This window comes from Thalassophryne amazonica, chromosome 2 (genome assembly GCF_902500255.1).
Source record: "Thalassophryne amazonica chromosome 2, fThaAma1.1, whole genome shotgun sequence".
In the NCBI taxonomy this organism is placed as follows: Eukaryota; Metazoa; Chordata; class Actinopteri; order Batrachoidiformes; family Batrachoididae; genus Thalassophryne; species Thalassophryne amazonica.
The window spans coordinates 105,733,310-105,760,552 of NC_047104.1; positions in this window are offsets into that span (position 1 = coordinate 105,733,310).

Genomic DNA, 27,243 nt, shown 5'->3' on the forward strand with positions numbered 1-27,243 from the left:
AGCAGTGCCAAGGTTGTGCATGGGACCCAATGAATATATTGGCTTTGTGCTTCCCATTGATGTTGGCCTGGACTTGATTCTGATGATATATTTGGAAGCACCTTCTTTTAAGAAGTATGACTACATATCAGTCAGCAAGATCAACTGAGTATGAACAGCATGACAGACATGTTAATTTCTAAACAGTTTTGCCATTTTTCATTGACATTTTCTTGAAAACAATTGATTGCTAACATTAAACAGAAAAATACACACATATGTTTTCTGATTTTGGTGAAACCTGAAATTTGCAATGTTTTAATTTCACTTGTGGGAAACAGGAGGATGTGATTTGATTATGAATATCTTCTATGTAAAATGCCACATTATGGCTATTAGGGAATTTGAAAAAAATGTTTTCCCTAAGAGCAAAATACAAACTATTTCATTCATTTAATGAAATTTGTCACTATGTACTTTGGAAGGTCCACTCATTTTCATTTTCCACAATGTTTGATGAAGAACAATGCAACCTGAACCAGAGTAGTCACAACAAACAAACTCATCATCATCAAGTCAAATCTGGGAAAATGTGCTGGTCCTATGTTTCACTGCTTCCACAACACCGTGGAATCACCTTGATCCTGGATGGCAACCACCTAGGGAGTCATCTGGTCTGTAAAATAACCAATGTGGGGTGTCTCCTTCACCTTCTCCAGCTACTAGGGTCCTCCACACTCAGAAACCTATGTTCTGGATCATGCACAGAGAAACACACCACATGGCCAAAATGTTGAAGCTCACACTAACTCATAATGGAAGTGATACTCATCTTAGTCACAGAAATGTGTCAACAAATAAACACCTATCTGTTACTCTCCAACCTTGTGTGCATTTACAATTTGTGGGGCGTATCCTTCATTACCCCCATTTTCAGAACATTCAAATTAAGTGTGGACTGGGCTTAGCCTTTAAGGCTGCAAAGTCCAGCACAGCTGTGTAATGAATAATGCACAAAACTCAAAGGATTGCGTGTGCTCTGACATTTGACCTCTAACTGTAGTGCCTGATTTGCCCTTTAACATTTGGAGGTGAAGGAACCTTAAATAGTTCACTCGAGCAAAGTCTGTTTGCTTTAAAAACAAAAAATGGTGAACGGAAAAATGATTTACCAGGACTCTGAGTTTGGACGTCACAATTATTGTATGTTGCTGATGATAAGCGGGCCGGGGGAGAAAAAATGACTCTATATAAAGATAATATTCCAATTCTCAGACTTATATGTTCTTTGAAACTGAAATGAAGTTCAGAGAAAAATAATTACAGAGTATGTACTCACAGTGACTGCTTCCAGTGTTGCAAGCTTTATAATCCTCACTTTCCAGTCTGTGCAGTTTGGTGAAACCTAATTTGTGATCTGGTTGAGGGCCTGCAGAGCTGCTCAATAATCCTGAAGCTCATCCACATTTATTAACTTCTTGTGATGTGAAACATCAGTCAGAGGCAGCATGGTTTATAATTCTTCATTGTTTTGAATAATGCTGACCTGTAGCTCAGCAGTCTAGGAATTATGGAACTGAGAAACAGGCACAAAACCATTAAGGCCCCATTTTACACCAGGTTACAAAGCAGTGCAACATTTGTCTCACTGCCTGTCTCCTGTCAATTAAATCACAAAATCATTTGCCCTCATGTGGGCATGTTGGCTAAATGATATTTTGGCATTAGGGATACCAAGCGATGAAGCATTTCATGTGTTATTTTGTGGCATTCTTCCTGTAAACATGCCTTTAGGTGTGCATAGGGGAGGTGATGGTCTAGTGGTTAAGCGTTGGGCTTGAGACCAGAAGATCATCAGTTCAAATCCCAGCCTGACTGGTAAATCACTAAGGGCCCTTGGGCAAGGTCTTTAATCCCCTAGTTGCTCCCGGTGTGTAGTAAGCGCCTTGTATGGCAGCACCCTCAGATTGGGGTGAATGTGAGACATTATTGTAAAGCGCTTTGAGCGTCTGATGCAGATGGAAAAGTGTTATATAAATGCAGTCCATTTATCATTTACTGCCGTCATTGTTGCATTTTCGTTTCAAAATTCTCTTGGCATTCTCCACTGGGGACAGGTCAGGACTGTCGCTAGGTCAGTCCATAAGGTGACTGAACGTTCTTCTTCTGCAGCCTGCCTTTGAAATGTGTGCAGAATGCAGTTTTGCTTTGTCTTGTTTAAAAGTGCACAGGACTTTCCCGGAAGTCATCTTGAAGGCAGCATATGTAAAATCTCAGTGTACTCTTCAGTCATGTTCACATTTTGGGTTTTGGTCCGTTTTCCTTAAGTTGCCCTTCTGATCCATTTGTGTATATCAGTGTGTGACATTTGGGGTATTATTTTGTTTAGTTACTATTCTGTTGGTTGCACATCAGGGCACTTGCTAGTGTTAAGAAGCTTAGTCTTAGATTTAGAATTCCATGTAGACACTACTACTAACAGTATCCAAGGTTTTAAAATTGCCTGCACATTTGTTGTTTCCTGCTAATTTGGTTGCTCCCGGGCGATATTATCCAAGCCCTCTGAATACTCAAGGGTCATACCAAGGACCCAACAACAGAAATATGACTAAAAAAAACAACAAAAAAATTATTTAATACGTAATTCAACAGCAAATAACAGTCGCAAATGTACACTGTATCTCTGATATTACAAGACACCAGATGTGTGTTTTCACGCCAATGCGTCACATGACGCAGAAGCAAACTGTAAGTGATGTTGCCTTAGAATTTTGTATCACAGGCTGGTTCAGCTTCCAAGTATCTATTTAGTTCCGGTTTAATTTTTAAGTGTCTAGTTCTTGATTTATTTCCAGATTTTGCAAATGAAAGTCTTAAGTGGGATTGTGAATGTACAGTAGTGTTCAGAATAATAGTAGTGCTATGTGACTAAAAACATTAATCCAGGTTTTGAGTATATTTCTTATTGTTACATGGGAAACAAGGTACCAGTAGATTAAGTAGATTCTCACAAATACAACAAGACCAAGCATTCATGATATGCACACTCTTAAGGCGATGAAACTGGGCTATTAGTGAAAAAAAAAGTAGAAAAGGGGGTGTTCACAATAAAAGTAGTGTGGCATTCGGTCAGTGAGTTCGTCAATTTTGTGGAACAAACAGGTGTGAATCAGGTGTCCCCTATTTAAGGATGAAGCCAGCACCTGTTGAACATGCTTTTCTCTTTGAAAGCCTGAGGAAAATGGAACATTCAAGACATTGTTCAGAAGAACAGCGCAGTTTGATTAAAAAGTTGATTGGAGAGGGGAAAACTTATATACAGGTGCATAAAATTATAGGCTGTTCATCTACAATGATCTCCAATGCTTTAAAATGGACAAAAAAAACAACAAAAAAAAAAAAACAGACGCGTGGAAGAAAACGGAAAACAACCATCAAAATGGATAGAAGAATAACCAGAATGGCAAAGGCTCACCCATTGATCAGCTCCAGGATGATCAAAAACAGTCTGGAGTTACCTGTAAGTGCTGTGACAGAAGACGCCTGTGTGAAACTAATTTATTTGCAAGAATCCCCCGCAAAGTCCCTCTGTTAAATAAAAGACATGTGCAGAAGAGGTTACAATTTGTCAAAGAACACATCAACTGGCCTAAAGAGAAATGGAGGAATATTTTGTGGACTGATGAGAGTAAAATTGTTCTTTTTGTGTCCAAGGGCTGCAGACAGTTTGTGAGACGACCCCCAAACTCTGAATTCAAGCCACAGTTCACAGTGAAGACAGTGAAGCATGGTGGTGCAAGCATCATAATATGGCCATGTTTCTCCTACTATCATGGATCAGTTTGAATATGTCAAATACTTGAAGAGGTCATGTTGCCTTATGCTGAAGAGGACATGCCCTTGAAATGGGTGTTTCAACAAGACAATGACCCCAAGCACACTAGTAAACAAGCAAAATCTTGGTTTCAAACCAACAAAATTAATGCCTCGCAGATGTGAAGAAATCATGAAAAACTGTGGTTATACAACTAAATACTAGTTTAGTGATTCACAGGATTGCTAAAAAAGCAGTTTGAACATAATAGTTTTGAGTTTGTAGCGTCAACAGCAGATGCTACTATTATTGTGAACACCCCCTTTTCTACTTTTTTTACTAATAGCCCAATTTCATAGGCTTAAGAGTGTGCATATCATGAATGCTTGGTCTTGTTGGATTTGTGAGAATCTACTGAATCTACTGGTACCTTGTTTCCCATGTAACAACAGGAAATATACTCAAAACCTGGATTAATCTTTTTAGTCACATAGCACTACTATTTTTCTGAACACTACCACAAATGGTGGCTGGTTGAAGATCCCAAAACAGAGATAAGACAGGTTGGCATTAAAAAAAAAGTCTATCAGAACTCAGGGGCAGTACACAGAAAACTATTCGAGTCTAGCAACAATGTCTGTCTAAACAGCAGGCAGTCTCAAAGATACACTCAGGGACATAAGATTCAACAAGAAATCAAGCACAAGGAAATACTAGAAACTGCAGGTGAGAAAAGAGCAAAACACACACCATTCAGACAAGACCTGAGAGGAACACAAGCACGTAAATACACTGGGAAGTTAACAGCACATCGAAGACGGGTGAGGGAGGTCACTAATGAAAAACAGCTGAGGAGAGACAGTATAAAAGGAGGACAGAACAGTGACAACACAGAGAAGCAAAACCAGGAACAGTCACAAGAGGGAGACAGAGGACAGGACCAAACACATACATGAAGGAGTCATAACATGTGAATGACAGTTCTTGATGTAGTGCTGTCTGAGGGTTCAGAGATCATGGACGTTAAAATCACACGTGCACTTGCTCTTTAAGCATTGAAAATCCTTCAGCTTCCTTGAATCATTTAATATTATGCACTGAAGAGGGAGAAAAAAAAATAGAAATCTTTCTGATCTTTTTTTAAGGGACATTGTTTTAAACATTTCAGTGCATTTGTGCACTGAAATGTGCAAATGCAAAGCTCCTCTGTCTGTCTTTGCTCAGAACAGAGCTTGCCCCCCCATCTCTCCCAACTACAGCCCTCTTAACCCCCTGCCATTTTAAGCTTTTTTTCTTTATTTGCATCTCACATGCTTGTTAAGTCCTCACCACAGTGGCGGCTCCAGGGTTTTTTTTTCCTGCAGGTGCTATGGGGTAGCTTGTTATTTTTTTGAGGGCACTATGAAATAAGGGTTCGTGTCTTGTGATGGTGCTCTGCTACACCTCTGCCACGTTCACAGGTGTGCGTACACATAGCCACGTACTGATCTGTGACAGTCACTGATGACATACAGAATGAACAAAATTACACACAAAACTTGGCTACTGTTCAATACAAATATCCACAGACCTACACATGGAGCCTATAGACTTAAGGGAAAAATGCCAAAGGCAGGCAGAGAGAAAATATTTCACCTACCATTGATGTCTTCATAACTGCACAGTGTGCCTGTTGTTGTGGTTAAGAGCAAAAATATCAATGATTCGGTTCCTGTCAAGGGCCCGTTTTCTCTGAGGGTTAAAGGCCAGGAGTGCCAGGTCACTGGTTTGTCCGTCCCCACTGCTGTTCCTCAGGTAGTTCTTTAGGCAACACAGACTTCACTTCTTTACAATTCCACTCATGGATATTTGGACAGCAAAAACTGATCCATTTCAGTAACTTCAAAGAGACTACACTCAGCAGGGGTGGTGACCAAGTGGTTAGTGCACTTCAGTTTCAGTACACAAGGTTCCTGCTTCAAATCGCACCCCTGCCACATTTCTCTATGTAATGTGGAGTTGCGTCAACAAGGGCATCCGGTGTAAAAATTCTGCCAAATTAACATGCAGGTTGATCTGCTGTGGCGACCCCGAATGCAAACAAGGGAGCAGCCAAAGGGACTTACAGACTACACTCACTACAGTACAATGACGTCATCATGATATTGTAGCGGCTCCTCTGTGGGTTCTTGACAGGCGTGAAATATTAAAAAAAAAAGGAGACGGGACAACTGTGGACCGTTCGAGCACAGCAACAGCGTGGGTCCTTTATTGCACGTTTCCAGGTGCATCCCCGCACACACACAAAACGGGAGCCCTTCGCTCCTCGCCTCCCGCTTACGGCAACACAACAGTGCCAACATTAACCCTGTGCAGCTTCACAGTAAATAAAGGAAATAAATAAAGCAAAGACATCAACATGAAACGTCCTCGTTTCTGGTACCACTGTAAACAAAGCACATACATCATAACAAACAAACAATAACATCAACAAAAAACAGTACAACAGACTCCCGAATAATCAGATGTAATTAGCATCCACCAATCACTGTAAAATCATAACAAATGCGCTGCACTGGACTTAAAACCTAATAAAGTCTTTGAGGTGCGCCAGAGGTCATACCTCTCTTCCCCCACAAGATCGAGTGGGCACCGATGCCCCCAAATCCCCCCAGAGTCCGTAATCTCCACTCGCAGCCTGAGACTGACCATCCACATCCGGGGCCTTGACGACTGGCCGGATGGGACTGCAGGCCAGAGGAGCAGCAGGAGGTGTATGCGTCGGCAGCGGCAGAGTGTATGGCTTGAGTCTGTCATGGTGAACAACCTGGGCTCGTTCCATCGAGTCCAGAGGGTTAACAATGCGGTATGTCAGGGCATCTTCCCCATCTGAAGCTAACACCTGAGCAATCTGATAGGGGCCTTTCCAGTGTGGCGCCAACTTGGTTTGGTTTTCAGTGGGATTATTCAGCCACAGCAGTGCACCCACACCATAGGCGCGGTGACAGCCACTTTCGTTGTAGTACAGTTTCTGCCGATCATGAGATTCTGCCAAATTGAGCCGAGCCAAGCTGAATGTGGACTCCAACCTCTCTGCCATAGACGACACATACTCTGCCTGCGTCCCCACGCCCCCGCAGTCTCGAATACCTGATGGTACATGCACGTCAGCTGGAACCCGCGCTTCACGCCCGTGCATGAGAAAGTGGGGGTGAAATGGGTACTGGAATGCTTAGAAGTGTTGTAGACAAAAGCCACTTGCTTCACATACGAGTCCCATTCACCCCCATGCGACAGCAGCATTTTAGCCAGTTGATCAATCACAGTCCTGTTATGACGCTCCACCATGCCATCAGATTTGGGGTTATATGCTGTGGTGCGTGTTTTCTTCATGCCCAATCGCTGACACAGGCTCTGAATCACTTCTGCCTCAAACTGGCGGCCCTGATCACTGTGAAGGACTTCAGGGACCCCATGCACCAACACATAATCCTCAAACAGGCAGTGAGCCACCATCTGTGCTGTCTGATTTGGCAGGGCGTACAGATTAACAAATTTGGAGAAGTAATCCTCCACCACTAGAACGTATCTGTTCCCCCTGGAGGTCAAAGGTAACTCCAAAATGTCTTCCGCCACCCTCTGTAGTGGACGGGCCACCTGAGAACCCCCCATAGGTGCTCTCGGTCTGGGAACAGGGCACCGGCGGATCTGGCAGGCCTCACACTGCTCGCACCAGCGTCTGATGTCTCTCAACAAGAAGGGCCAATAGTAAGACCGTCGGGCCGTCTCCCACACTCGCTCCGCCGAGAAGTGGGCCGCTGTAGGCTCCCCATGTAATTGTCGCAGGAGGTCAGGCACCATAGATGAGGGGACCACCACCTGAATTTGGTCCTCCCCAGATGCTGTCGGCCGCACAGTCTGACACAGCAGTCCACCTACCATTGATAGGCGGCTGAAATCTGTTCCAAGTTTCCTCAGTTTGGCAGAGGACCCCTTGAGTAGCCGACGAGGTAGTTTAGCCGTGTTCCGTTCCAACAACCCCACTATGGTGCTAATATCTGGGTCCTCCTGTTGCCGGGCCTGGAGCTCAGAGTCGCTCCCCAACAGGGAGTAGGCAGCCTCCGGACCTGAAATGGACACCCCGAGAGGTGATGAGCAGCCCGACTCTCCCACGGAGGTGACCGTGAGCTCCCCAGCCGACCTATCTGGGTCCCCTCGGGGGGAAGAAGCCGGTCGGCGCGACAGTGCATCCGCGTTGTTGTGCTGGACACCAGCCTTGTGAATCATGACCCAGTTAAACGGGTCCAGCTCTAAAATCCACCTACTCCTACGACCCGTTGGGTCACTGTCCATAGCCATGTTCCTGATGCCCAACAGCGGACGATGGTCAGTTATGATAGAGAAAGTGGAAAGCCCCACATAGTGTTTGAACTCACGCACAGACCACACGACCGCCCACAGTTCTCTATCAAAAGTGGACCACCTCTTCTACGTTTTTGTGAGAGACTGACTGGCATATGCCACTACTCTCTCGAGCCCCCCCTCATCCTGTGCCAACACCGCACCCACTGCCTCATTGGAGGCATCGGTGTAAACTTTAAAGGGGAGTGCAAAATTTGGCAGTGTTACCACAGGAGAGGAGGTCAGGACCCGCTTAAAGTAGGAAAAGGCCTCCTCACACTCAGTTGTCCATTCAAAAGGCACATTCTTACCCACCAGGTAACTCAGTGGGGCCGCATGTTTTGAGAAGTCCTTCACGAACCTCCTGTAATATGAACATAGGCCCACAAATGCTCTCACCTCCGCCAAGGTACGTGGAGTGGGCCAGGCCCTCACCTTGTCCGTATTACGGGGATCCGGTTGGAGACCCTGCCGAGAAACCACGTGGCCCAAAAAAACCACATGATCCCTCACGAAATGGCATTTGCTTGGATTCAATTTCAGCCCGGCCTGCTGTATCCTGGACAGAACCTCCTCGATGTGGAGGAGATGATCGCCAAAGGAGCGGCTGTAAATCAGTATATCGTCCAGATATACCATGCAATTGTGCCAGGGCAGACCCCTCAGAACAAGCTCCATCATCCGCTGGAAGGTGGCCAGAGAGTTTGACAAACCCATCGGCATGGCCCGCCACTGGTAGAGGCCCCTGCCGGTTGTAAAGGCTGTCTTCTCACGGTCCTCCTCAGCTACCTCAACCTGCCGGTAACCATTAGAAAAGTCAAGTGTGCTGAACCAGGCCGAGCCTGCTAACAAATCAAGGCTGTCATCCACACGTGGTAGAGGGTGTGAATCTTTAACCGTCACCGCATTAAGGCGACGGTAATCGATACAAAATCTCCACTGTCCCCCTTTCTTCCTCACCAACACCACCGGGGATGCCCAGGGACTGCAACTCTCCTCCACCACTCCGTCTGCCAGCAGGCTAGCTACTTGGCACTCAATCTCAGCCCTTTTCTCGGGAGATGTGCGATAGGGCCGTTGTTTAATGGGGGGATGGTCACCGGTTCTAATGCGATGCGACACCAATCTGCACTTGCCCGTGTTCCTGTCAGACAGGTTGAAAACATCTGAAAACCTCAGAAGGAGCTCTGAGAGCTCCTCCTTCTGCTGCATGGTAATGGGTGACTCATCTAAGATGAAGGTGCTCCTCGTTGGCAGAGGTGAGGCGCCCCCAACATTAGCAATATTGGGGAGGGCTACCAGGTCATCTCTCTCCACCAAGTGGAACTGACCGAGGTGCAGCCCCCGCTTCACTTCCACAGCTCCCCCAGATGGATTGAGAACACGTGCTAATGTGACCCCATCTTTCACACTATTCACAGAGTGAGCTACCACAAGCCCTGTCGACTCTGGGGCATTGGGTTCCAGATACCCTTCAAAATCCTTAGCAGGCAACATAGCACCACCAAGAGAACCAATCATCACTGGCAGCAGGGCCTCACTTAAGGGGGGTATAGTCACAACATTCGCCACTGTCATGTTACAACAATTGGGGGTGAGCTCCCCCCCCTCGCAGCAGTGGCACCACGACATCCCATAATTGCAGTACCCCTCGCCCCAGGTCCAGCAATGCACGGTTCCTAGTCAAAAAATCAAGCCCCAGTAGAACACGCTGAGTCGACTCCCTCAGTACATAAAAGTTATGCTGCCAGCAGGTCGGACCCAATCGAAATGTCACTTCAATAGACCCCAGCCTATCCAATATTTGCCCATTAACTGCCCGAGAACTAACATAGTTCTTTTTCAAGGCCAGTTCCTCAAAGCGGGGACCGACATTCGAAAATCTGCACTGATCAATGAGACATTAGCTCCAGAGTCGACTAAAATAGGGATCTTGCAGCTTTCCACCACACCCCTGACGTAGGATGTGGGATGATCACAACTGTCCACAGTAGTGGTGCTCTCAGTCACGTCCTCAGTCATGTCATGCCGTACAGGGCCCTCGGTCTGAGCGGCTGGCGTCCGGGCCTCAACCCCAGCTACTGTCTGTTTTCCTGGTGACCGCCTTTCACAGATTCTTGTTGTGGAAAGAAACGCACACCGCGTCTCCTCGGCTCCTCCTCTCTGCGGGACCTCCAACCAGGACTGGGACTCCTGCCCCAGGATGGCCTGGCTGTTGGAGAAAAACCTCTGTCGTGAGGATAGTCATGAGGCGGGCGGTTGGGAGAGCGTCCCAAGCGTCTGTCCTCAGACCCTCTGGATTGACATCCGGACTCCCCACAGGCACAGCTACAGCGCCCCCCAGATGAAGAGCGAGGACCACGATCTGTCCTGTTGGCATCTCTGGCTCTCAGTCTCTGATTCTCTCCATACAACTCCCTCATTTCCATTCTCATTACACACATGTCCTCATTTAACTTCTCCACGGCCCTCTGAAGGCCATCCGTCACAGACACAGACTGGACAGTTGCACTCTCACCCAGGTAAACACCTGTGCTTGAACTCCCACCGTCTCTCTGTAGTGCCGCCCTGGCATTCTCACAGCGCTTGGCCACAGTCAGGGCCTCATCAACGTCTGTTGCGCCCTGTTCCAGGCACTTAGCTTTCAACGCTGGATCTAGGCCGGCCAAGAAACGCCGAAACTTCTCTTCTCGCTGTGCATTGCTGCCGTAGTCTGGGAACGCTTCCGGCACCAGGCGGCTCACGTCCGCTGCATACACCTCCAGGCTCTCCCCCGGAGCACGCACTCGAGCAGAAAGGCTGTCTCTGAAGCGGTCCAAGAGCTGTCTCTGCCCAAACGCTGACCCGAGCTTATCTTTATCAGCAGAATAATCTCTCTTCACCGCGTCAGGAAAACTGTCCCACAGCAGAAAGGCCGACTTACTGAGGCAAGTAGGCAGAATGCGCGCCAATTCATCATTACAGTCTCTGCCGACAGATGTCGCCCCGATGGCTACCTCCAGCTGCCGTACCCAGCTGTGAAAGCTCTGGCTCCCATCACCAGCAAAAGGAGCAGGCAGGTCCACTCTAACTTCTCCACCAAGTGAGCTCCTGGTGGTCCACGCCGTATAAGGCTTTGACGGGTCCTCGTCCCCAAACCACATGTCGCAGAAGCACTGCCGCTCGTTAGCAGGCTAGCTAAACTGAAGCACTAGCTAACAAGGTCAAAACTCAAAATAACCGTTCAGCACGAACGCCAACAAATGCAACAACCTGCACAAGCGGCCACTGCTGCCACCAATGTAGCGGCTCCTCTGTGGGTTCTTGACAGGTGTGAAATATAAAAAAAAGGAGACGGGACAACTGTGGACCGTTCGAGCGCAGCAACAGCGTGGCTCCTTTATTGCACGTTCTGGGCGCATCCCCGCACACACACAAAACGGGAGCCCTTCGCTCCTCGCCTCCCGCCTACGGCAACACAACAGTGCCAACATTAACCCTGTGCAGCTTCACAGTAAATAAAGGAAATAAATAAAGCAAAGACATCAGAAAGTCTGTTACAATATCATCGAACATGATGTCGTTGAACGTCACGTTACACTGTGTGTCGCCTTCTAACGTTTTAGCTTCCGTTGCTGCATTGATTAGCTCCACGTCTTGTTCTCCATTTTTTTGTAGAAGCATTAGAACGCTACATACAAGCCTGGCATGTGTACTACACCATTTTCAAGCTGTTTCACAGGATCTGTGAGAACAGATATTTCTTGAATGGAGCAATATTTGAAAATGACAAAGAAAACATCGCATTCTCAATGTCGGTGCTACGTCACCAGGTAAAGTGGCTAATCTGGAGGTGAGAATTTGTGCTTCTGTGACTGTCCGCTCGGTGACAACACGCTCCTCGGTCTGTATGCTGTTTTATTGAAATCAACCGGTTTTTTATTGTCTTTAACTTGCTTCTTTCAGCCAACTGACAGCTATCATTCTCTCAAACGGTGAGATTTATATACTAAGCTGATCTGAAATGAACCATTGTACATTAAATTGACTTTATTGACGAGTCTGACCCCTTTGAAAAGTGACCAAATTACATGTATTTGCATGAGCTCGATGATGTTTTCAACAAGAAACCCCGCCTCTTGAGGTAAATTGCCTGGATACCGACCTTGAGACTAGGGGAAGTTCAGTTTCAGTGTGGACAACACCTTAAAAACATGGGATGAAATTATTTTAAAATAATAAATGAGGACTTATTTTGTTGGGGGTGCTATGACAAATCCAGGAGGTGCTATAGTGCCCCCTGGTGCTGCCCCTGCCTCACCATCTCATTTAGGTCCTTCCCACTTTATTTTCAGTAAATGCTAGAGGTGGGCGATACCGAGAATTTTGGTATTGATCCGATACCAAGTAAAAAACAGGCCCAGTATCGCTGATATTGATACCGATACTTTTTCATATTTAAGCTTCATAGATCCAAAGGATCCAAAAGACCTAGGATAGAATTTCACCAAACATTGTACGTGACAACAAAATACTTTATTATCACAATCAACATTTTTGTTGAAAAAATATCACTCAACACAACTTAAAACAAAATCTCCTGAGGTAGAGGGCTGAGAAACCACAATACAAAGGTGCACTGCTCCATGTTGTGTGACACAGTGCAGTGCTGCTCTTACAGACAGAGAGTAGACTTTGATGAATCTGCCTGCGCAGCAGTCAGTGCGTGCGGGAGAGAAAAAAGCTTGAGTATTGACCTTTTTACACGAGGATCCTTCAATATCAATACCAGCGTTGGTATCGATATTATCGATATTAGGATCGATCCGCCCACCTCTAGTAAATGCTTCAGGGCAGCATTAAAAACCTTCATGCAATTTAGACACTGAATAGTCCACTGATTCACCTCATGTGCTGTCAAGGTGTGCGCTGCCTCTCACTTTAGCGCTCCCGGATTCAATGTTACTAACCATTTAGCATTTCCTGTTTCAGTGTTGACTGTGCACTGAATTCTCCTCTATTCATGCAAGATCTCCTCTCTCTTTTTTAAAAATTGAGACAAACTAAAAGTTACACAAAAACATTACCGAGGATAAACATCACAGTGCAAAAACAACATAATGAAAAACAGGTTAATATCCTCTGCTGTAGCTCCAGGACGTGTTCAACATTTGACATTTCCTGTTTCACTGTAGGCTCAAAATTTGACATGTACTGTTTGGAACACAGTGTACTATGAGCGAGCTTCAGGCCACTGCACATCACTTCGCTCATTCTAACATGCTTTAATTGATGCCATTTTTGCAGGTATCGGTAATATACCGATATTAAATCATCCAAATGACACTTTGTGAATTAAACTCATTTATGCATATTCAGTGATGTCACCGGCGTGTAAAGTCTTTTACTGGCTTTGAGTAAATGACGTAGCCATTCTTATTGGTTCGGAGACTGAGGTAAAACATTTGACTGGCCAATGGAGTGTGAAGAAGTGCTGACAGTGTTAACAGAGGAAGCCCGCGGGGACACACATAAAACAGTGTGCTGGGAGTGAGTTCAGAACATTCACCAGTCAGTCTGCAACTCAACACAGTTAATTCTTCACCCAGAGACCTGTTATTGGACGGTAAGTCGATAAAAGACAGCTGTTCTTATTGATAATAACCTTCTGTAATGACAAAATATTTATTTATAATATTTTATAATAACCTTCTGTAATGACAAAAATAATGCTGGTGTTGATAAAATGCTGAGCTTTTTGGATGAAGTAAGGACTAAATACTGAGAAAGAACATGCTGTTTTCGATTAATTGATTACCTTTCTTAGACTGTGGCTTAGTTGTGCTAATGGAGTGAGGTGCTGTGGTTGGTGTTGGCAGTGATTCGAGTGTTGGTGTCACCGGTACGTCTTCCTGCTGCCGGTGCACCTTCAACAACTCAAACAGAGTGAGGACAGACTGGGATACATGCACTGAAAAAAAAAAAATAAATAAAAAATAATAAAAAATCAAATCCTATGCACACAGGTGGCACTTCATGCATTTAAAATGTTCTACAATAACTTTATGTATTTTTTCTGGTTAATTGCATGTGTTTCTCACAGGGAGAGGGGATCATGCTGAAATTCTGGACTCTCCTTATTGCATATTCCCTGATCATTTGTCAGGTGTGTGCCTCAGAGGCAGCTCCTTCCAGGTAAGATGAGATATTTTTCTATAAATAGGCTTTTCAATATTACACTCAAATATCCATAAAATCTAAAATCCAGATCAGATCTGGATCAGACTTTGCCAGGCGACAGTGAATGCGTCTGCACCTCACTTTCAAATATGAGAGTGATTGGAGCAAGTGTGATTAAGATATAATGTAAAATATTAATTAAATGGAGTTTTCAATGTTAAATTTAAATGGCCACAAAATCTGTAATCTGGATCAGATCCAGATCAAACTTAGTCAGTTGATAAAGGAAATATGAAACAGGTTTCATCTTTTTTGACTGAGGTATGATTTTTTTTGAAAATTCATTCAATGTTAAAGATAGGGATTTTTCCCTGATTTTTGATCTTTGTCCTTGAAAACTCAACCATTTCTCACCTATTAGGATATGAATCTTCAGTAAAAATTTCAGAATGATAAATGAGAAATTACTTATACACAATAAGACAAAAGTAGCTGAAAGTTGATCTTTTTGACAGAGTTATGCATTTTAGAAAATTTGGTTCAATGTTAGTTTTTCTTCTAATTTTCCAAGGTTTTTCCTGACTTTGTCTTTTTGACCCATGACCCTTGACAATTTAATCGGTTCTTGCCTATCAGGATATGAATCTTCAGTAAAAATTTCATAACGATACATAAAAAAATATGATTCCAGGCTGTTTCACAAATGAACAAATAAAGAAGGTGATAACATAACCTCCTCCAACTTTGTTGTTGGAGGAGGTTATGTTTCTATTATATATGCATGGTGGAGTGGAACAGAGAAGGGTTTTTGTAAAAAGATAATAGATCAAATCTCGGCTTAAATCTCCCTTGTGTCTTCTGGCAAAAATCTCATTCTTTTTTTTTTTTTCAGAAAATCAAAAATCTGCTCCACTCCACCATGAAGCTGTATAACTGGTGGCACTAGAGACAAAATAGCACCAACCTGAATCAAATTAAATCACGCCTTCGCATCTGAAGGACCTCTGCGTTTGAACAAAATCTTACTTAGGGCCCCTTCACACATGAATAAGTACAAATCAGGACAAATCAGACGAATCACGACGGAACAGCTCATATGAGTGCTGCGATAACACGAGTCGATGGGAATGTGTGCACAAACCCGCTGCGACGGTTTCATGCATGCGATGGTGTCGTGCAGGAGCATGCACGACACCGTCGCAGCGGGAACACAGTGCGAGCAGCTGGAGCATGTGTAACCACATCGCACAGCTGCTGTGAAAATAGCATGCAGTGGCACCACAAAACTGAAAAACTGAAACTTCGTATGAATTTACGATAAAAGGTTGCAAACCCCAAGAATCATTGCACTTCTATATGAGACGTGGAACAGCCCTCCCGCACCGGTGCAACCTTCTCCGGATCCATTTTTATTTCCCCTTCTGCAATAACAAAGCCAGAAAGGACACCATCAGTCTGTGGCATTCACATTTCTCTGCTTTTACAAAATATCATTTTGCAGTAGGGTTTGTAATACTGTACGTACATGACGGGTGTGGGCCACCAGATCAGGGGGAAAAAAAAAAGGGTGTCATCCAGATAAACAAAGACAAATGTATTTAGGAACTCCCGTAGCACATCGTTGATTAAGTTTTAGAATATAGCTGGTGCGTTAGTGAGTCCAAATGGCATGACCAAGTACTCATAATGTCCAGACAGCATAAAAACGGCCATTTTCCATTCATCTCCCTGTTTTATCCAGACCAAGTGATATGCATTGCATAAGTCAAGTTTGGTAAAACTTTGGCTCCCTCTATCAACTCAAACGCAGAGGAATAAGCAGCAGCGGATAATGGTTCTTTACTGTGATGTCGTTAAGCCCGCGGTAATCAATGCTGGGCTGGAAAGACTTATCTTTCTTTTTAACGAAGAAGAACCCCGCTCCTGCATGGCGATGACGAAGGTCTAATCAAGTCGACTGTAAGGGACTCCTGTATGTATTCGTTCATTGCGCTGCGTTCAGGAGCCGACAGAGAAAAGGGCTTTCTCCGTGGTGGACTCGCATTGAGGAGAAGCTCAATAGGGCAGTCGTTTTCACAATGAGGTGGTAAAGTTTTAGCTTTAGCTTTGTTGAAACTTCTGTCATGGTAACAAACAGGTGCCCCGACTAGATCCGGATTCAAACCCATCGGAGTGCATTCAGATTTAGACAAACATACATTTTTGCAAGCCAGGCACCAGGAAATAATTTCCCCCTTTGTCCAATCAAAATTGGGCCCGTGTCGTTGCAACCAGGGGTGCCCCAGAATGATCGGCGAGTCATATTATCCAAAATGTGGAAGCTTATGGATTCAGAGTGAGTCTTGGAAAAACATTTTCACTGACTAAATGCGGTGAGAGATTTGACCCAATACGTGGCCATCCACAGCACGTACCACCAGAGGGTGTGGAAATTTAAGGCAAAAGTACCTGGCAAGAGAAGACAGAATCAAGTTGGCATCAGAACCCGAATGAACAAAAGCTGAAATGGCTATGGTGGCATGATCAGACATTAATTTAGCTGGGATTATATTTTGTGCTGAGACAGAGGAGATGGAATTGAGACTGACCCGTAACTCTGGCCACGGCAGCACGGTGGCACCCCAGGCCTGACAATTAAAAATTAAATGTCCTGATTGTCCACAGTAGCAGAGTCTATTGTCACGGTGGTGCCCTTGCTCCGTTGGGGACAGTCTAAGGCACACCTGTGCACTAATCATGGTGTCTAATCAGCATCTTGGTATGGCACACCTGTGAGGTGGGATGGATTATCTCAGCAAAGGAGAAGTGCTCACTATCACAGATTTAGACTGGTTTGTGAACAATATTTGAGGGAAATGGTGTATTGTGTATGTGGAAAAAGTTTTAGATCTTTGAGTTCATCTCATACAAATGGGAGCAAAACCAAAAGTGTTGCGTTTATATTTTTGTTGAGTATATATATATATATATTTTTTTCACATTGAGATTCACTGGCAGGGCTCATATCAGGGCTCATATCAGGAAAAAAAAAAGTTAGTGACCTTATCCTCCTCTCTCTCTATCTCTCACCCTCAAAAACATACATACACAGAACTTCACATACATTCTTCTTTAGCATATGCTTCCAGACATCATATATAGGCCTATATATATCGTATATATAACGGCGCTGGGCCCTCAGGTGATCAAAAAGTGCCGGGCCCTTTTCAGATGCCAGTCCAGCCCTGTGTGACAGTGATCTGATTTATGTGACCACAGCACTGTGGCTCACTCAGTGATTATGGCACAAACACTTCTTTATAAGTTACCTTAACTTCTCACCCAACATTCAATCAGCTTAAAATTTTAAGGCACAAACACAAAGTTTAAGTCCTTTTTTCACAGAGCTTTCAATTTGGTGAGTCAAAGAAAAGCATCATTTATTTTTGAGTTATCATGTTAACAAACCAGAGATGACAGATTTACATATCTATCAAGTAGCCTTTGTATTCTTTCAGCTTCTCCAGTTTTGTCCTGAATCAAATAAGTTCTTGTTCTGGGTGACCTTCCTGATCCAGGTACAGTACCTTCTTGTGGGAGGCAAGCGTACTACTGTTTCTCTCGCTTTTTGTGGTTCAAAATATCTTTCACATGATGCAGCTACTTGGCTCTTGCTTCTGTCCTTTTTCAGGTTCTCAGATGAGGAGTACCACTTGATTTGTGAGGGAACATCAGCTGTACCATTATCACACATTACCATTATAACATTATCAAACTAAGCCTCATTTGTGTCAAAAGCCAAGAAATAAAGATAGGTTTTTAAACAAACTTTAAAAATGGACAATGAAGGTGCCTCCCTAACACCCAGAGGCAAGCTGTTTCACAGTTTGGGAGCAATGACAGAGATAGCCCTGTCCCCTCTGAGCTTTCGCTTCAAGCTAGGCACTAGCAGGAACAGCTGGTCAGTCGACCTGAGAGACCGACTAGGTGCATAAAGCCCAAGAAGCCTGGAGAGGTACGTACGGCAGAGCTACACCATAGAGAGACTTAAAAACAAACATAAGAATCTTAAAATGGACCCTAAAATGAACTGACAACCAATGAAGTGCGGCCAGGACAGGGATCATATGTTCCCTCCTCCGCGCCCCTGTCAGAAGCCACGCCGCAGCATTCTGGACCAACTGTAGACGGGAGAGAAGTGTCTGATTTACTCCCACATAAGGTGAATTGCAGCAATCCAGATGAGATGATACAAAAGCGTGAATGACCATCTCGAAATGTTGCCTGAAAGAAAAGGTTTCAATGTAAATGCCGCAAGTGATAAAAAACAGATTTCACCACTGCTGCAATTTAATTGTCCAATTTAAGATCATGACCCATCTTAAAACCAAGATTAAGAATAACTCAAATATGCCTCCAGGGGTCCCAAAACAACAGAGGAGGACTCACAAAGCGCACTAGGTCCAAAAACCGCCACCTCTGGTTTATTTTCATTAAAGTTAGAAAATTCAGGAAAAGCCAGGCTTAATATCTTCTAAAGACGCCAAGAGCTATTTTAAAGACTGACCATCCCTCTGAGCCACCAGCAGATAAATCTGACAATCATCTGCATAGCAGTGAAATAAGATCCCATGTCTTCTGAAAATAGTCCCAAGAGGCAGTAAATACAAAATAAAACAACAGAGGCCCCAAAATGGAGCCCTGTGGGACGCTACATGTGGGACTACAAAAGATTCAAAGCCATCGACATACACAGAAAATGACCCTTCTGTCAGATAGGACCGGAAATTCAAGCACGGTACCACCAATGCCCACCAAGTGATGTAGTCGGGATAATAAAATACTGTGGTCAACTGTGTCAAAGGCAGCGGTTAGATCCAGCAGAACCAAGATAACAGCGTTACCTGTGTCACATGCAAGTAAAAATGTAATTAAAAACCTTAAGTAACGCAGACTCTGTGGTATGAAGTGGCTTAAAACCTGACTGAAACCTGGCGTTAAGGCCATGCAGCGTTTTCCTCTGACCATGATCCAGAGGACTCCGGCTCCTGGAGAAGACCAAGGGGTCACCCTGGCTGTAAATAAGTGGTTAAGAGGTGGGAATGACCAGGCTGGTTGCCATCCAGAGTCCAAGGTGTTTCCATCGTGTGGTGGAAGTGGAGATGTGTAGCATGCTGTCATTGTTCTCTTTGCCTATTTATTTAAAATTTCTGCACCTTACTGTTCCACCACTAGTTCTCAGTGGTCTGGTTCTGGGGGTAAAGCTGTTGTCTCCCACTCTCACTACAATTTTGAGTCTTCTCCCTCCCATTCCCTAACGACTACCCTTCATTACAAATGCTGTCCTTGAAGTTATTTTCTTCATTTCTTGTAATCTTCTCTATCCTTCCCACTGAATGCTGTTTTGTTTTTTTGCCTCCCCTTATCTCTCATGCCACTATGACCTTGTAGGTCCTGATTTCTGTCAAATACCACATTGGGCATCACAGAAAGTCTGTTTGACTTTCTCTTCCTTCTTTATGGTTAATTATAAACTGGTTTACTTTCTTTGGTTACAAAGCCCAATTATACACTACTCTGTGATGTCTAAGTAGATCCTTGTCATTTGATTGATGGATTATATGTCACATGGCATTCCTCATTTGTCCCATTGTAATACCGGAGTCATTATATTTTCAATTTTTTTTCAATTTATTTTCCTTTATATAGCGCCAAATAACAACAGAGTTGCCTCAAGGCGCTCACACAGGTAAGGCCTAACCTTACCAACCCCCAGAGCAACAGTGGTAAGGAAAAACTCCCTCTGAGGAAGAAACCTCAAGCAGACCAGACTCAAAGGGGTGACCCTCTGCTTCACAGAACAATTCATGGACGAATATACAAGAATTGCTGTTGGTGCACAGGACAGGAGGGTCGCTAACACAAACACAACTCCCATCTCTGGATGGAGCTGCACCTTAAACAGAGAAAAAACAGACAGTGGAACATTCTATGGAAAGGAGAACCAAAGTGCAACATAAAAGTTAATTTCTGAAAACAAGTACTTCTCCGGTATGATATACGCAATTGTACAAGATCTCGTGAGAATAAGAAGATGGGATTTCAGAAAAGAATGGCAGTATCCACTGTGCCCAATCAACATAACTGGGAAGAATTGCACATACAAAATTTCATTACAGAAAAAATGTAATTCTGTTCTTATAGATACTGTTGGAAGATGTACACAATAAAAATAAATTATAACCACTTCAATGAAAAATCTAGAGCTGGTATTCCATTTTCTGATTTTTCCTAATGCAGTCTGCATGGAACACTTTTACAAGTTTACCATGAGTAGACACTGAACATAAGCATGAATATCACCAGTGCTTTTTTGCAGCCTATGTTGATTTTCACAAAGCAGTCCATTTTTATATCTTGTTGAGAGATTTCCTCATCTCTGCTGTGATGTCAAAGTCTCTGACTTCTCTGTTTTGTATGGAGTCATGAGTTCCCTCAACAGAGGTGTTTGATAATACTGATACCTTTGTGGGAGAAGAAAACTCTCAATTTTAGGGCCCTGGCGCTAACACCAGTGTCTTAAGGTGAAGACAATATGAAAAACAGGAGTGGGGCGGGATCCTGCAGCGATCCTTACATTTACTTTGACTTCTTTTTCATTGCACACATGATGAACCCCAGACATTTATATTTTGTTTGGTCAACTTCATTTGTTAGAATATTTGACGCCCCCTGTCTCACATTTTTAAACATGACTGCCCTGCTGATTCAGCATCACTTGTGAGATGAGTGTATATCGATGGATTTAACCCTGCAGATTGCTAGTTGTCAGTGATGAGAAGCCATTGCAGTAGAACAGTGTTTGTATTAAAATTGAATATTAACCTGCAAGATAGCTGTTGAATCCAGTGAGCTGACAGGAAGCACAGAAGTAAATTTGTGAAGACTGTTCTCAATAGGAGCCTGAAGAAATATGAATGTTTGCGATCACCATTTGAGATAGAGAGAGAGAGAGATAAAAAAGTCTACCAGCTGCTTCAGCAGGAAGGAATTGGTTGGATGAACAACTACTAATGATGAAATGGAAGAGTTTACAAAAATGCCATCTGTTTTTTATCTTATGCTAATGACCACATAGAATTAACTCATCATGATATTAACTGCCACAAGCTGGTTGCTGCCACCATTGGGACAGATGGGACCCACCCAATAGCATCGTGGAGAGGAGGATTGGAAAAGGTTGGCGCACTAGTAAACGGCATAACAAAATCTGCAAGGGTGCAGATATGGTGGATAGAATCAGTGGAATTGTAAAGCAAATCTTGTAAAACAGTGGACAAGAACATCATGTGGAATCATTGTTTTAGTCATTAAGGCATCAACATGTAAAGGAAAACACCCTGATTTGACAGAACACCGAAGAAGTGAATCAAACTGCGAATTTTAAAAGGTTTTTTTGTTCAGCTGTGCATTGACATGGGGTCTAAACACATAACCTCCCGTTGCTGATTTGTTTCATCTTAAATGATGCAATGATGTTTCTCATCTTCAAAAAGTCCCTGGAGCTGCAGCTTGCACAACTCGGATGACCAAATCCGTTACTACATGCTGTTAAACATCTGATCACACAGACTCACCGTACTTACAACCCACTGATCACTTTGATTGCTATTATTCAGCAGAGAGATATGGTATTCTGATCTCAAAAACTGGATTAAAATTTGTTAATCCTTATCAATTGATTCAGGACTCCTCATATTCACAACAGCCACACATAAACATAAGCCTACTTGTTGTGGTAATAGGAATTATCTTGAAAAAGCTTCAGTGAAAATCATGTTTTAAATTACATCATACTTAATTTAGTAACTGCTCTGATACTTATACTTTTACATTGAAAGACTAGGCACATTTGTTATTTTACTTTGTTTTCATTTATAAAGCTTTAGCATCGCTTATCCAGGATCGGATCACGGGGCAACAGCTCCAGCAGGGGACCCCAGACTTCCCTTTCCCAGGCCACATTAACCACCTTCGACTGGAGGATACCGAGGCGTTTCCCAGGCCAGTGTAGAGATATAATCTCTCCAGCTAGTCGTGGGTCCTCCTCCCAGATGGATGTGCCTGGAACACCTCCCTCAGGGAAGCTCCCAAGGGGCATCCTTACCAGATGCCCAAACCACCTCAGGTGCTCCTTTCAATGCAAAAGGAGGAGCAGCTTTATTCCATGGTCCCCATGGATGACTGAGCTTCTCACCCTATCTCTAAGGGAGACACCACCACCCTCCTGAGGAAGCCCATTCAGCCGCTGGTAACCCGTGATCATAGGTTCTTTCGGTTATGGCCCAACCCTCATGACCATAAGTAAGAGGAAGGAAGACTGACCAGTAGGCAAGAGCTTCGCCTTTTGGCTCAGTTCCCTTTTCACCACAACAGTTGTGGTAGAGCGAATGCAACACTACCCTTGGCTGGCGCCAATTCTGTGGCCAATCTCACACTCCATTGTCCCCTCATTCGTGAACAAGACCCTGGTAGGTACTTGAAGTCCTTCACTTGGGGCAAGACCTCATTCCCTACCTGGAATAGGCAATCCATCGGTGAGTATATGGTGGTGTAATTTTAAATAACACGTTTTAGACTCTTACTAAATACGTAAATATTAAGATACACTTTACGTACAATCTTTCATTTGCTACGCTTTTATAGTTCCGGGAATATTAAACAGGTACACCTAAAAAATGATAATGGGTGTATAGATTTACAATGTGTGAATGAAATTAACTATTGACAATAGTAATAATCTTAGCAGTGCCAAGGTTGTGCATGGGACCCAATGAATATATGGCTTTGTGCTTCCCATTGATGTTGGCTGGACTTGATTCTGATGATATATTTGGAAGCACCTTCTTTAAGAAGTATGACTACTATCAGTCAGCAAGATCACTGAGTATGAACAGCATGACAGACTTGTTAATTTCTAAACAGTTTTGCCATTTTTCATTGACATTTTCTTGAAAACAATTGATTGCTAACATTAAACAGAAAAATACACCATATGTTTTCTGATTTTGGTGAAACCTGAAATTTGCAATGTTTTAATTTCACTTGTGGGAAACAGGAGGATGTGATTTGATTATGAATATCTTCTATGTAAATGCCACATTATGGCTATTAGGGAATTTGAAAAAATATGTTTCCCTAAGAGCAAAATACAAACTATTTCATTCATTTAATGAAATTTGTCACTATGTACTTTGGAAGGTCCATCATTTTCATTTTCCACAATGTTGATGAAGAACAATGCAACCTGAACCAGAGTAGTCACAACAAACAAACTCATCATCATCAAGTCAAATCTGGGGAAAATGTGCTGGTCCTATGTTTCACTGCTTCCACAACACCGTGGAATCACCTTGATCCTGGATGGCAACCACCATAGGGAGTCATCTGGTCTGTAAAATAACCAATGTGGGTTGTCTCCTTCACCTTCTCCCAGCTACTAGGGTCCTCCACACTCAGAAACCTATGTTCTGGATCATGCACAGAGAAACACACCACATGGCCAAAATGTTGAAGCTCACACTAACCTCATAATGGAAGTGATACTCATCTTAGTCACAGAAATGTGTCAACAAATAAACACCTATCTGTTACTCTCCAACCTTGTGTGCATTTACAATTGTGGGGCGTATCCTTCATTACCCCATTTTCAGAACATTCAAATTAGTGTGGACTGGGCTTAGCCTTTAAGGGCTGCAAAGTCCAGCCACAGCTGTGTAATGAATAATGCACAAAACTCAAAGGATGTGCGTGTGCTCTGACCATTTGACCTCTAACTGTAGTGCCTGATTTGCCCTTTACATTTGGAGGTGAAGGAACCTTAAATAGTTCACTCGAGCAAAGTCTGTTTGCTTTAAAAACAAAAAATGGTGAACGAAAAAATGATTTACCAGGACTCTGAGTTTGGACGTCACAATTATTGTATGTTGCGGATGATAAGCGGGCCGGGGGAGAAAAAAATGACTCCTATATAAAGATAATATTCCAATATCCGTAGACTTAGTATGTTACTTTGCTGAAACTGAAAATGAAGATTCAGAGAAAAATAATACAGAGTATGTCACTCACAGTGGACTGCATTCCAGCTGTTTGCAACGCTTATAATCCTCACTGTTCCATGTCCTGTGGCAGTTTGGTGAAACCTAATTGATGTAGATCTGGTTGAGGCCGCAGAGCTGACTCAATAATCCTGAAGCTCATCCACATTTATTAACTATCTGTGATGTGAAACATCAGTCAGAGGTGCAGGCACATGGGTTATATCTCTTGCATTGTTTTTGAATAACTGCTGACCTGTAGCTCAGCAGTCATTAGGAATTATGGAACTAAGGAAACAGGCACAAATACCATAAGGGCCATCCATTTTACACCCAGGTTACAAAGCAGTGCACATTTGTCTCACGCCTGTCTCCTGTCAATTAATCACAAAATCATTGCCCTCATGGGGCATGTTGGCTAATGATATTTTGGCATTAGGGATACCAAGCGATGAAGCATTTCATGTGTTATTTTGTGGCATTCTTCTGTAAACATGCCTTTAGGTGTGCATAGGGGAGGTGATGGTCTAGTGGTTAAGCGTTGGGCTTGAGACCAGAAGATCATCAGTTCAAATCCCAGCCTGACTGGTAAATCACTAAGGGCCCTTGGGCAAGGTCTTTAATCCCCTAGGTTGCTCCCGGTGTGTAGTAAGCGCCTTGTATGGCAGCACCTCAGATTGGGGTGAAGTGTGAGACATTATTGTAAAGCGCTTTGAGCGTCTGATGCAGATGGAAAGTGTTATATAAATGCAGTCCATTTATCATTTAATGCCGTCATTGTTGCATTTTCGTTTCAAAATTCTCTTGGCATTCTCCACTGGGGACAGGTTCAGGACTGTCGCTAGGTCAGTCCTAAGGTGACTGAACGTTCTTCTTCTGCAAGCCTGCCTTTGAAATGTGTGCAGAATGCAGGTTTTGCTTTGTCTTGTTTAAAAGTGCACAGGACTTTCCCGGAAGTCATCTTGAAGGCAGCATATGTAAAATCTCAGTGTACTCTTCAGTCATGTTCACATTTTGGGTTTTGGTCCGTTTTCCTTAAGTTGCCCTTCTGATCCATTTGTGTATATCAGTGTGTGGACATTTGGGGTATTATTTTGTTTAGTTACTATTCTGTTGGTTGCACATCAGGGCACTTGCTAGTGTTAAGAAGCTTAGTCTTAGATTTAGAATTCCATGTAGACACTACTACTAACAGTAGCCAAGGTTTTAAAATTGCCTGCACATTTGTTGTTTCCTGCTAATTTGGTTGCTCCCGGGCGATATTATCCAAGCCCTCTGAATACTCAAGGGTCATACCAAGGACCCAACAACAGAAATATGACTAAAAAAAACAACAAAAAAATTATTTAATACGTAATTCAACAGCAAATAACAGTCGCAAATGTACACTGTATCTCTGATATTACAAGACACCAGATGTGTGTTTTCACGCCAATGCGTCACATGACGCAGAAGCAAACTGTAAGTGATGTTGCCTTAGAATTTTGTATCACAGGCTGGTTCAGCTTCCAAGTATCTATTTAGTTCGGTTTAATTTTTTAAGTGTCTAGTTCTTGATTTATTTCCAGATTTTGCAAATGAAAGTCTTAAGTGGGATTGTGAATGTACAGTAGTGTTCAGAATAATAGTAGTGCTATGTGACTAAAACATTAATCCAGGTTTTGAGTATATTCTTATTGTTACATGGGAAACAAGGTACCAGTAGATTAGTAGATCTCACAAATACAACAAGACCAAGCATTCATGATATGCACACTCTTAAGGCGATGAAACTGGGCTATTAGTGAAAAAAAAAGTAGAAAAGGGGGTGTTCACAATAAAGTAGTGTGGCATTCGGTCAGTGAGTTCGTCAATTTTGTGGAACAAACAGGTGTGAATCAGGTGTCCCCTATTTAAGGATGAAGCCAGCACCTGTTGAACATGCTTTTCTCTTTGAAAGCCTGAGGAAAATGGAACATTCAAGACATTGTTCAGAAGAACAGCGCAGTTTGATTAAAAAGTTGATTGGAGAGGGGAAAACTTATATACAGGTGCATAAAATTATAGGCTGTTCATCTACCAATGATCTCCAATGCTTTAAAATGGACAAAAAAAAAAAAAAAAAAAAAAAAACAGACGCGTGGAAGAAAACGGGAAAACAACCATCAAAATGGATAGAAGAATAACCAGAATGGCAAGGCTCACCCATTGATCAGCTCCAGGATGATCAAAAACAGTCTGGAGTTACCTGTAAGTGCTGTGACAGAAGACGCCTGTGTGAAACTAATTTATTTGCAAGAATCCCCCGCAAAGTCCCTCTGTTAAATAAAAGACATGTGCAGAAGAGGTTACAATTTGTCAAAGAACACATCAACTGGCCTAAAGAGAAATGGAGGAATATTTTGTGGACTGATGAGAGTAAAATTGTTCTTTTTGTGTCCAAGGGCTGCAGACAGTTTGTGAGACGACCCCCAAACTCTGAATTCAAGCCACAGTTCACAGTGAAGACAGTGAAGCATGGTGGTGCAAGCATCATAATATGGCCATGTTTCTCCTACTATCATGGATCAGTTTGAATATGTCAAAATACTTGAAGAGGTCATGTTGCCTTATGCTGAAGAGGACATGCCCTTGAAATGGGTGTTTCAACAAGACAATGACCCCAAGCACACTAGTAAACAAGCAAAATCTTGGTTTCAAACCAACAAAATTAATGCCTCGCAGATGTGAAGAAATCATGAAAAACTGTGGTTATACAACTAAATACTAGTTTAGTGATTCACAGGATTGCTAAAAAAGCAGTTTGAACATAATAGTTTTGAGTTTGTAGCGTCAACAGCAGATGCTACTATTATC